Here is a 13,327-nt window from a genome sequence, read left to right on the forward strand (position 1 = left end):
GTGGAGGCTTCCATGTCTAAAATGGTAGAAAAGATTGTCGCAAGTGTGTCGGAGTGCCTTACAAACGTTCTAGCGACTCAGCTTACACATGCCGTGCAGGCCGGTTTGCCCCCTCTCTCTACAGCAATTCCCTCTCCTCTTATCCGGTCTACAATTTCAGTAGCATCACAGCCCCAGGAACAAACTTCTGCCCCTTCCGCTGTACCTACCTCGGGTACTTCGGGGGATGTTGGTATAATCTATGATTCCGAGATGGTGGAGCCTGATGCGCGGCTTCTTAAGCGCAGCGGGTCCCCCATGTCTCATTCGTTGTCTTCTCTGTGCACCCAGCCCAAATCAAAGAAGCAGCAGCTTGGCACCAAACCCAAGGATACCATTTTGGAGGAGGCAGTTGCTGCTGCTAGGCTTTCACAACCATAGCGTCGTTGCGAGTTCTGAAGTGGAACTGTCACTCTATTCTTTCAGCTTCCACAGATTTACACTACATTTCTGCCCAGCTTAATCCGGATGTCATAATTCTGCAACAAACGTGGCTTTCAACCGACAAACATTTTCATATCAAAAATTACCGTTCATTTCGCCTGGATCGCCAGTCAAGAGGAGGGGGTTTACTAACTTTAGTCTCTTCAAAATTTTGCCACAGGGCTATGTTTTCAACAAATGTCTCCTTACTGTGAGATTTTGGCACTAGACTTGGTGCTTCCTGGGTGCTCTCCATTTTCAATAGCAAATTGTTATTTCCCCAATGGAGTCCAGGATGTTAGACCTCTGGACTTGTTACTCGCTAACTGTAAAAACCCAGTTCTCGTGGCTGGGGACTTCAATTCTCACCATGTGTCGTGGGGTTTTAGGACTAATACATGCGGCAAGCGCCCTCGAGACTGGGTTTCTGATCACAACCTGATGTGCTTAAATTCAGGATCGGCCACTATCTTCGCTCACACACTCAATCTGTTTTAGATCTCACGTTCATTAGTCCTGCAATTGGCGTAACGAATTGGTCGACTGTTGATAGCGGCACCTCAAGTGACCATATACCTATTCATTTTGATATCATATGTCGTGTAACTCCGGCGTCTTCTAAGTTGCGGTCACATGTAAATTATGACAGATTTCACACGGCGCTGCGCTCTGCCCTTGCTTCGGTGTCTAACATCGCCGAGGCCCACCAGTCAGCAAGCATATGTCTGGCTATAGAGGAAAGCTGTAAAAAGTCGGAGTTCCTGGTGAGGCCAACAAAAGGGAATTCTAACTGGTGGAATGCGGACTGTACAAGAGATTACATGCGGAGGAAGGCAGCATGGAAAAAGATTCTTCATAACCAATGCCCGAATAACTGGAGGGATTATAAATTTATTGCAGCCACCTTTAAACGCACAGTTTCTCGCGCGAAGGAAAAATATGACTCAGAACACTTCGATTATCTTTCAAAGGCGGGCAACCGACGTGCACTATTCGGTTTTCTACGGTCTAGGAAACAGTTTATGTCCTCTCATAATGTTCAGTCATTAGTTATGTCGAAGAACCTATCCAGGCGGTTGAATTAATTGCCACAGGCCTACAAAAGCGGTTCTCGTCTTTACTACCTTTGCGCCCAATGTTGTTTGCACCAGTCGTGCCAAATGATAATGCCTCACAAGTAAATCTATCAGAGCTTTCACAAGTTGTCCAGAGATTGCCAGCTGCTGCTCCTGGTCCTGATGGTGTTACTACAAAGATGCTCAAGATTCTCTTTGAAGAGTCTCCCAAATCCTTATTGCACCTAATAAACTACTCTCTCAAACACGCTTGGACCTTCTGAGTGGAAGCTTTCCAAGGTGATCCCTTTACTTAAAAATCAGGGTGGAGGCTATGAATTGGATAATATTAGGCCAATTTCTTTAACATCAAACGTGGTAAAGTTGATAGAAAGGGTGTTACTAATTCGGGTGTCAGCCATTGTGGACCGCAAAACTATACTCAGCCCGTGCCAACTCGGTTTCCGGCCACGGTGTTCGATATGGAATGTACATGCTGATATTGAGAGCAGAATTCTCCTTGCTCGTCGTCAAGGCCTGGTCGCGGATTTGGTAGAACACTCCATCCTGATACATAGGCTACAGTCTCTTCAATTTCCAGATTATATAGTTGCATGGATATCTGCATTTATTTATAACAGGGAATTCTTTTGCGTCCATAATGGTGTTCAGTCAGAGAGGTACAAACGCGAGGTGTACCGCAAGGAGCTGTTCTTTCTCCTGTGCTCTTTAATATTCTGTTGAGCTCAATTCCTCTCCACCGCCATGTACGCACTTACGTCTATGCGGACGACATTGCGTTTTTTGCTGCTGCGCCGGATATACATTCCCTGTATGGTCTGTTGCAGTCATATTTGAATACACTTGAGCACTGGTTGAGCGCATTACACCTGAAGTTAAATGTTGGCAAGTGCGCCACCCTTGTTTTCCCTCTATACACTCCTGTAGTGGTCTCTCTCGCTTGCCACTTACAACCAATACCGCAGGTTCAATCCCTAAAACACCTAAGGGTCATTTATGACGAGAAACTCACCTGGCGACCTCACATTGACCATGTCGCGGTGAAAGGGGCTCGTGCCGTGGGCATGTTACGGAGATTATGTCATCACCGGTACGGCATGCGCAGAGATGTGCTATTAATGATCTACATAATGTATGTCAGGCCAATTTTAGAATTTGGATCAGTGTTGTTTTCAGGCTCGGCTACATATAAACTTCGTCCTCTTGTCCTTTTAGAGAGGGAAGCACTTCGCATGTGCCTCGCCCTTCCAAAATTTGTGGCTACCAATGTGCTGTACCTTGAAGCCCGCATTCCGCCTCTCTTATCACGACTTCAATTTTTAACTGTGCAAACTTACCTCAGGATCTATGAATCCCATTTCCACCGTTCCCAAAGCATTTTCTGTTGTCAGCCGACCTTCTTTTTTGGTGTCTCCTGGTCTCGTTTCAATTCCCCTCAGGTAGTGTTTGTGCAAAGATTACTTCAGCCTTTAGATGTAAACATTTATGATATCCTTCCTGCGCTTCGCAATGGGCCCGCTATCCTCATTGTTTTCGACGACATATTCCCAAAAAATGCAAAACTTTTGCCACCGAGTATTCTAAATGGTCTACTAGAAGATCATCTGAGGACCCTACCTACAGATATAGCAATAGCCACTGATGCATCGCAAAGCAATGAAAAAGCAGGTGTGGGAATATTTTGCTCGCATTTAGACTGGTCCTCTTCACTGCGCCTTCCAGATTTCACCCCTATTTTTCAAGCAGAGTTTCTAGCAGTTGTACTTGCTCTACGCAAGCTAGACCCCTCTATTACAGCAGTTGCAGTAATTACTGATTCTTTATCTTCGTGTTCGTCCCTCGCTGCACATGTTGACGGTCCCATTTTAACAACTTTCTTATCCCTATTTCCTCCGCATTTGAGCCTTGTTCATTTAGTATGGGTTCCCGGTCACAACAGTGTGACAGTAAATGAGATTGCTGACAATCTCGCAAAGGCTTCCCTCAGCGGCCCCGTGTTGCCAATCATCCCGGCTACAGCCTATATTACAGCATCTAGATTTCGGCGACGTGCGTTTTTAAGAACGCAAGACACAACACTTTTAACATCGGCTGACTATGAGCACCTTAAATATTATTGGAACAGGAAAATTTGTTGCTCTCGGCAGCTTGAAGTATCACTGACGAGGCTGCGCTGCCGCATCCCCCCTCTAAATTTTTATTTGCACAAGTCGGGTTTGCCGCTCTCTCCCATTTGCGCATTTTGCCGTGAGCCTGAATCTATAGAACATTTTTGGCTGTATTGTCGCCGATTCAACTCTCTGAGAAAAAGGTTGCTGGAGGAGCCCTTGCAGCATCTTGGCCTTAGTTTGAGCAGCCCGCTCTTGCTATCATTTGGCGCCATCACATTTGGGTTCAGCCACAAATCTGTTTGTACCGCTGTTCTAAATTTCCTGATAGAATCTCACAGACTGCCTTGCTAAGTGTTCCAAATTTTTCTTTTCTATCAATTATTACATTTTGACTCAATAATTATTATTTATTCCCTCTATTATTATTCTTATAATTTTGAAATCAAAACTCTCATCCCTTTTCTGTTCATGAGGAAGAATTCACCGGTGTTGCGCTCCCACGTGCTTTTCCTTTTAATTAACTGCGTTCAGGTGAATAACCACCCGATTCTTGGCTGATCCCCCAGTGTGGGTATGTGCCATCTTTTGATAGGCTAACAACAACAACAACGCAAAAGCGCCCGTGTGCTGTGCGATGTTAGTGCACGTTAAATATCCCCATGTGGTCGAAATTATTCCGGAGCCCTCCACTACGGCACCTCTTTCTGCTCTCAGTCCCTCCTTTATCCCTTCCCTTACGGCGTGGTTCAGGTGTCCGCCGAGATGTGAGACATACTGCGATTTTTTTTAGAGATTTTCTCCGATATCGCGAATGTAGCGGGGACGTCGCACCGTGAATCTCGAGGCGGGAAGCGCACTTGCCAACAGGGTAACCTCCCGCGGTACGTATGGGCGGGCCGTCCCACTGGGTGGTAACAAGCTCGCGAAGACGCCGAGAGAAGTTGCCGCTGAAGACCGAGTAATCGGCGCCGGTATCGACAAGCGCCGTTACGTCGCAACCGTCGATTAAAACGTTTAGACTGCTAGAGGCCACAAAACTGTTTTTGCTTCCAAGAGTGCCATCGGTCGAACTGGGACATTCCAACGTAGGCGGAGGCTCTTTACTGCGTGCGACACCAGGAACGCCACCTCCAGGCGTCGCCGTACTTTGTTTTCCCGACGTGGCGAAAGGCTCTCACGGCGAAATCCGCGAGAAGGGGATGCTGGGCGGCGACCGGGAGGTGCGAGGTAGAGCTGACATTGGCGATGGAGAACGTAGAAGGTAGTCCTGTATCTCGCGGGGCTGTTCACCGTAGCGGGGGCGCGGATCAGCCCGGTTGAAACCTCGAAGGCCGGTCGAGTTCGCGCTACGGAGAGTAGCGATACATGTGGTCAGGCTCACTGCAGTGGAAACACAGCGGCCTCGATCCGGTCTGCAGTCCTCCAGATGTCGGTCTTCCTGCGGCCCAGCGGTTCGAGGCGTGCATCAGACGGGGGCACGAACTCGCGGCGTCGAGGTCCGGAATCGGCAGCGTTCTGGTACTGGCGATGGACGGGAGGCATACGACGGACGGCGTAGCTCAGCTGGTTGGTCGGCTGCAGACACAATTAATTGGTACATCTTCTGGCGCCAGCGCGTACGTGTCGCAGTTCGTCCCGTACAGCCGTCGCGATGGAGACAGGTGCAGGCTGCTCAGGAACTGGGATCAGCCTTTTTAGCTCCTCGCTGATGATGTCGCGGATTATTTCACGAACATCGGTGAGGCCAACACCACTAAAGCCAGACGAGGCAAGACTTCCTAGCAAAAAAACCCATAGGGAAATTTATTGGTGTCATAAATATTAGTATTGGTGCTATAGTTTCTCTGTGGGTTGTATCTCCATTTGGACTAGACCAATACAAAAACCGATGCACCTTATTTATTGATACATATATATCTTATAGGCTATGGTATTGACTGTATCGGTCTATCTAAGGGCTGTATATGAAAACTATTAGACCAATAGAGAATTCTGTATCGACTGATACATATTTGCCCCATACGCCAGTACCTATTTGTCCATGGGACTGACAGACTGATATGCATTAGTTAGCGGGTCTTACAAGACCAGTCGGTTGGTGGTTCTAGTTGTTTTTCATTGCTTCTTTCTCCAGTTCAGGCTCTGATCTCAAAATCAACACATGCAGATCCCATGGCGCTTATGAAGCATTGCAGTAACGTAAATTTTTGCCACATTAAGAATAAAGTACGCTGAGGCATACAGAAAAACTGCCGCCTCACGTCCCAGAGGATCCGGCGCGCAATGAATGAATGAATGAATGAATGAATGAATGAACTTTATTCCCGTCATCACGGGGCCTCAGGGTCGAGGCGCAGCAATTAGGAGGGGTTGCCTCCCGGCCGGCTCTCAGCACCGGAGACGGCGGAGAGAGCCTTGTAGTAAGCTGTCTCCGCCTGACGGATGATGAGTCTTTACTGATCCGGGTCGTGGCTCCGAATCAGCTCTTCCCAGGTGGCAAGTTCTGGGATGCTTTGTGATTTAGCCCCAGGAATCCTGACACTTCCAAATTAAGTGATTTTGCGAAGTCATTCTTTGGCAGCTACTGCAGAGCTCAGGCTCCCCAGTGTCTTCATCGTGTAATATAGAGTACGGAAAGAATCTGTTGACCTGAAGCCTCCTGCAGGCCCTGCACTCGATCCATTGGAGTGAGCGACCGGCGCGCAACGCTCTCGAACAAACTACGTTTGAGTTTGACGCCGCAAGCCGCGGACAACGCTGTGCCCGCTGCGGAGAGAGGGACAGTCGGCGCCGGAAAGGTCTAGAAAGGTCACGAGAGAGAAATACTTTTTTCCTCTCTCTCTCAACAAGAAAGCAAACAACAAAGAAAAATGACCAGCTGTTGTGGTTGCCCGCATGCCGACTCTCCAAGGTAGGACTGGGTAGGACCGTATGATTATAATGAGTAAAACTTTTTTCCTCTTGTTTTACGTTTTAGTGCGTAATTATGCAAAGACGCAAGTTGAGGCCACACTGGTGAGTCTTTTTTTATGTTACTAACATTTTTTTCCATTTATCGACTGAGTTTTATGCAGGATTTAGCGAAATGGTAGCGAAAACGTAGTCAAAGAACGGCAACATTGCACAGTACATGGGCCTCTAGAATTTCGTCCCCATCGAAATTTCAACGCCGCAGCCGGGATCGAACCAAAGCCACCTAGACTAGGTGGCTTTGATCGAACCCGCACCTTTCGGGTCAGCAGCCGAGCGCCATAACCACAGAGCCACCGTGGCGGCCGAAGTAATATTGTTTTCTCGTGAATGGTAATCATGAGGCAAAATTTGCACATTATAAGCAACTCTTGAGTAAGTGCATGATCAGGCAAATGAAAAATATTTTGGTTTCTGAAATCTGCAACGAAGCTCCACGTACATTTATGACTGCCACGCATTGTTTGGCCTTTACAAGAAAATAGTCTTCTGTTAAAGCTTTTATTACCTTAACAAACTGCTAGTCACAAAATGAAATCTTAAGTGCTAGAATTTTGATGTTTTTGACATGTATAATGGAACGGGAGATTTCGTTCAAAGCTGTGTGAAGCACCCTGCGGACCATAGACCATTGTTGCGCATTGCTGTTTAAGTTGTAATAGTAGTGCCCTTAGCTTGTACATAAGGAGGAGAGTTATTGCCACCTGCCAGGGATTTGGAGCGCTGGGAGTGATGTAAGTTGTAATATGTGGCCCGGAAACAAACCCAATGGCATGGAGGCTTCTGAAAAGGACAGCACACCATGGTGTAGATTTAAAGGGGCTGCGAAACACCGCTTGAACGGATGCCGGTTACACTTCAGATGGATTATTTATGTCGCACAGATGCTGACTCAAAAAGAATTACGAGAATCGATGCATAGGAACGGGAGTTATTCAATGAAGAAATTTCAAAATACAAGCAAACAAAATGCCCTCAACTCTATTTTCGCGCAGCTTCCCATTCCCATTTCACTCTCCCAATGACGACACACTGTGCGACCAATCAAAACAGCCTATCTTAGACGTGGCGGAAGTTTACACTTCATGGTTGCCTGTTCTCTGTAACTCGTTCATGCCAAGGCTAGCGGCGCCGTTTGCATGGTTACAACAACCATGTGAACGCCCAGCTGACCCAGCGATGCTTCGTCACCACGAGGGCGCAGAGGGGAACACTGATCAGTGACGTTCCCTTACTTATGGATCCCATCTCGAGCGCGAGATACCGCGTCGGTGTGACAGCCTGCGCAAGATATCAGGCACATTTAGCATAGCGCGTACCGCTACCGCTTACGGCGCCACCGCCCGGTGATCCTCCATAAGCTGACGATGCGCACTGTCTGCTAAATGTGAACTGAACGCATCATTCCTTGGGACCGAAGCGAACGCTTATGGAGTGCAATAGCTCGATCGGATCAACTCTGCAAAGCCGCTCTCAGATACATAGTGTGCCCATAAGTGTTAGTGCTAGGTCGTAGGATGTTTACAGAGAGGCGCAAAGTCCGTCGATGCAAAATGTAGCCAGAGCCTCTAGTGGTGTATTTTTGTTTTACTTGCTTTACAGTGCTTTTATCTAGGGCAAACAAGTTGGTTTTGTTAATGTAATATAAAACACACAACTTGACAAAACGCATCTCTAGTTATTAACAAAATTTGCAGTATATTTACTCTTTGTCCAATCATAAAGCTCGCCCTCCGTGATGTCATATCCGATGCTAAAAACCGCCACTGTATGGTGACACCGTCAGCGCCATGAATTTGTTTTTGCGAGCTAATTAAAATATTAAAAACAGGAGTATACGTGGTACGACCGATGCTAATAGCATCACTATAACTCCTTCTATGCAACCAACGGGCAAAACAATGCACTGAAAATGTGTTTCGGGGCCCCTTAGATTTAAGCACTCACTATATTTCTCATTACAGGCAATGGGTTTCAACAAACTCTTTGGATGTATTTATAAGTTCCTCATGCGACATTCCTTGCTGCAGGTGCACAAAGTGATGCACAGTATTCTCAAACACCGTGGCGGCGTCCGTGCTGCGATCCAAACGCAGCACAAGAGTTCTGATAGTGTCGCAAGAGCTCTTAATCCGGGCGCGACGCTGTCGTTCTTTATCGTTATGGCGCGCTCGTCTGTCTTCTGCGCTAGACGCGCTAGCTGCAGCTGGATTGCTTCCCTTGATATGCCTTGCTGGTCACTGGTGCAGTATCGCCAACGTCGGGGCCATCGTCGCTGTACCAGGACGTTCGGCACCAGTCTTGCCCAGGGGCTGTACTACGTACGCTGCATCGCCTTGAACAATGCACGGCAGTTGCTCACGGCTCTCCATTTGAAATTCCCTCACGCACTGAATGCATCCTCACTTTTGCTGCTGCCGTTATGCTGTGCTGCTGCTGTTTCAGCTTCCGGTTCTCACCAAAGTGCAGTGCGCGTGAAATGTGATTAGTTCCGGTTGGCATCCTGGCGGTCGCCGATCACAGCTGCGAGGTGAAATCGTCTTTGCAGGTCTTGCCACGGTCATCGCGCAAATAGCTTGTCTCGTACCGACGTGGAAGCTTAACAGACGATAGAAAGGGCGCTCAGTCGCTGAAAGCGACTGGTTCTTGTCGCCAATGCGTGCTCGATGTTGGTCGCTTCAGCGACGAATTCGGCTACTCTGGTAGGAGGATTGCGGATGAGGCCTCCAAAGATGTCATTCCTGACACCCCTTATCAAGGCCCGCGCCTTTTTCTCTTCAGTATCCCGAGGGTCGGCGCGGACATTCAGACGCAGCGCACGTCTTCAACGAAACTTATGATCCTCTCGGTGGGACCCTGGATACGAGCGTGGAGCAAATCTTCAGCATGCTGTCGCCGGTGCTGGTTCCCGAACGTGCGTATCAGTTCGCTCTTGCACGTCGTCCGTGATGTTAAAGAAGCCTCATGGTTCTCGAACCAGTACTTCGCTGTGGCATCTAAGGAGAAGTATGGGTTCTGCAGACATTGGTCGGGTGTCCACCCGCTATGTCGAGCTACCCGTTCATTGTGCTGGACCCAGTCGTCAACACCATCAAGGCCAACGCCACAGAACGGGGCGACAGATCCTGGGGTGACAGGCACGTAGACGATCCTCGGCGCAATCGCGGGGTTAGTTGCGTCTGGGACGCCATGGTGACATTGTTCCTAGATGTTCTCGATCCCTCGGGCAAGAGTCCGAATTCCGGCAGCTGGCCTTGCTGACGTCGGCTAGCGCGAATCTGTATGTGCCGAGGGCTCCAAGAAAACCCGACGGCCAGGACTTAGTACCGGGCTCGAATTACGAGGCGGAGTGCGCTGCATCAGATGCGTTACCCAGCACCTGCACCAAATGTCACGGCTTGCCGTACATGCTGGCGGCGAGCACAGATGAAAGCAGCAGCAGCACAAAAGCAGGCAGGTGATGATGATGTCCTCTGGCTGAATGGCACGTACCCACGGCGGGAGATTGACTAGGGTGCATTGCTGATTATCGAATTACTCCACCTCTTACGAGGTGGAGTAATTCGACAATTTTGTGAAGACTCAAATTTGGATTAAAAAAGGTGATAAAGAAATGAAAATTCTAGCATAAGAATCTACCTGATGAAATTATATATCCGTGAATAAAATCGCACACTGGTTTCAAGGCACATCCCTTGGCGCTTGCCCCAAAGAAGAGGAGGATCGGGATAGAGGTAGCCCCAGTCGAGCGCGGGGGATCTCCAAGTATGGTACCGCTGGCAAAAGAAAAAAAAGTGATCTGTTGACTCAATTTCGCCACAAGACTCACAGAGGTTGGTCAGCGATAACCCTGATCAACATAGAGATTTAGTCGCGGTATTCTGCAGTGCAAGAGGGTCATGGACACCTCACATTTCCTTGACCTGCACATCCACACACTCCAAGGAAATGCCAGGTGTTGAAAATCCGCTACAGCAAGGAGAGGCTCATAGCTCAAGTAGTGGAGGCGATGGAACCATTGGAAGCGTGCTGCAGTCAAGAAGACAGTATTAGGGACGAACGGGACAATAGGTCCCCCAAGGGCGGACTTAGCTAAAAAATCAGCCCTCTTATTAGAAACAACGCCACAGTGCCCAGGGACCCAGTGAAAACGTACTTCTGTAATATGTGGTGGAATGAAAAAGCAAAGGGAATGGCTCACAGGAGGATCCCTCGATTTTTCGAGCGCTGCCAAGATGGAAAGGCTGTCTGAAAGTATAATAACCAGAGAGATACTGCAGGGAATCCTTATTAAGGCATTAAGGCCACCTCAATGGCCAAAAACTCAGCAACAAAAATAGGGGTATAATCAGGGGCCCGAAATAACTCCAATCAAGAGTCATTGAGTAAATGCCAATGGCTGCCTTTTCATTTTGATGGGAGGCGTCTGTAAAAACAGCAATATGGTTAGGAAAATTATCCAGATACTCCTCAATAAGCCCATTTAATACACTGGGAGGCAGATTTTTAGCATTCCCTAGGAGGGTGCCATCAAAGGAGACTACAGTATCAGCGCGGCGGTGGATAACTGGTACTGCCGATTTTATTGATACAGATATTTTTGACAGCAGGGAATTAGAGATGGGTTCGTTGTAAGTATGGGGTTAGCCAATCCAGGTACACACCCCAAAGACCTTAAAAACATTCGCACAGTAAGAAGCTGAAACCACAAATTTTGATCAGGTATCCGTGCCTCAAGTCCAGCACAGCATACGGCACTGATTTAGGCAGACCTAAGCAAAGGTGCAGAGCGCGTCGCTCCATAACAGCGGTTCAAGCTTGTACCTTGGGCACCCAGAAGAGAGAACAGAGCCGAATCCAAGTATTGGCCGCACATAGGCCTTATAAAGAACGAGCAAAGTGTCCCGACGGATACCAAATTTTTTGTTGCTGATCCTAACCAACCGGCCAAGGGCATGCTCACCTTTAAATACAATGCTTCTAATACGGGCCGCCAGTATAACTGCGGGTCATATAATATACCCAAGTATTTAACCGAATCAACTTGTGCGATTAGGATAGAGTGATATGACAAATAAATGTAAAAAGGGAATAACTGTGGAAAAACAAGGACGGCACACTTGTTGGCATTTAAAGTTAACATCAGGCTGTCAAGCCAAACTTCCAGAGCATTTAAATACTCTTGCAACAATTGATACAGGATATGAATATTTTTGGCAAAAGCGAAAAAAGCAATATTATCCGCGTACACATAAACTTTGACGACCGAATGAATAGAGATATCAAGCATTAGTATATTAAACAACAGTGAAAGAACAGCTTTGTGGGACACCTCTAGACTGGGCGTATGTGTTAGAATTAGCATACCCTTAGTGTAAAAGAATGATCTGTTCCTTAAGAACTCCCTTATCCATGCGAAGAGGTACCGAGGAGGCTGTACACCAGCTAGTTTTTGAAGCAGAATGCTGTGTTCAACGCTGTCGTACGCCTTTGCCATATCCAAAATAACCAGAGCAGATAGCTCTTTTTGCTTCATAGCAACCCTAATACGGCTCTCCAAGTCTATGTGCGCGGTCCAAATTGAACGTCCACTGCGGAAACCAATCTGAGCCTCACTGAAGCCTTTAAGAGACAGAACATGATTCGTGAGGCAGCTAAATACTACCTGCTCTACAACCTTAACCAAATTTGATGCGAGAGCAATCGGTCGAATACCGTCGAGATAAAAACCTTTTTTCTTGTCTTTTAGCAATAAAATTATTTTCGCTGTTTTCCAATTTTGTGGAATCCAGGCCTTTTCCAAAAACGACAATGTGCAAGAGGGCCGGGGCAAAGTCTTGCATTAGTATCTTCAGCACGCCAATTGTTACTCTGTCAACCCTAGGGGCAGCAGACTGCAGACAGTTTACTATAGACGCTAAATCAGATACATAGACCTCAGTGAAGTCTGCACTCAAATGAAGTCGGGTCAAAGGAAAGGCAGTGCGGGCATGAAAACGCACAGCAAGGCCTTGAGCTATGGACTCCAATTGGTCTTTCCTTTCCGAAGGGGCAGCACTGTGGATTGAATATGAGAAGAGGGCAGCACGTTAGTATGTTCCGTGTATTTATAATAGAGAGAGTTCCGGTTGACTAGGTTGGACAAATAGGTGTTCAGATTTGCATTGTATTCATCCTTAGCATTAGATATGGTTCTTTTAAAAGATGTAGCATTAGATATGGTTCTTTTAAAAGATGCTGCAAAGAATTTGTAATTTATCCAGTTCTTAGGGCACTGGTTATGCGCTAGCCTCTTCCATGCGGCTTTCCTCTGATGATAGGCTTTTTCGCAGGCTTCATTCCACCAGCTTGAGGAGTCGTATATTTAACGGTTGACTGAACCTTAATATACTGATCGATGAGTGGCGTCTAACATGGAAGTTAAAACTTGAGGACCCCGGTCAGATTTATCCGAGGGAACAACCGATGAGAAGGACTCACCTACAAGTCTCTTGAACAGTGCATTACTGACTAATTTTTGTGCGTAACCAGTCACCTTAAGCGGGCTGCATGCAATAGTGAAAATGATTTGGTAGTGGTCACTTGACGGACCGTGGTCAATTGTAGACCATGAAGATACCCCAATACCATTGACAACTAACGTTAAATCAATGGCTGAACGAGAATTTACCCTCGTGTAAGTTATGACACGACTGTTGTAACAGCACA

The sequence above is a fragment of the Amblyomma americanum genome, chromosome 1 (genome assembly GCF_052857255.1).
Source record: "Amblyomma americanum isolate KBUSLIRL-KWMA chromosome 1, ASM5285725v1, whole genome shotgun sequence".
NCBI classification, from domain to species: Eukaryota; Metazoa; Arthropoda; class Arachnida; order Ixodida; family Ixodidae; genus Amblyomma; species Amblyomma americanum.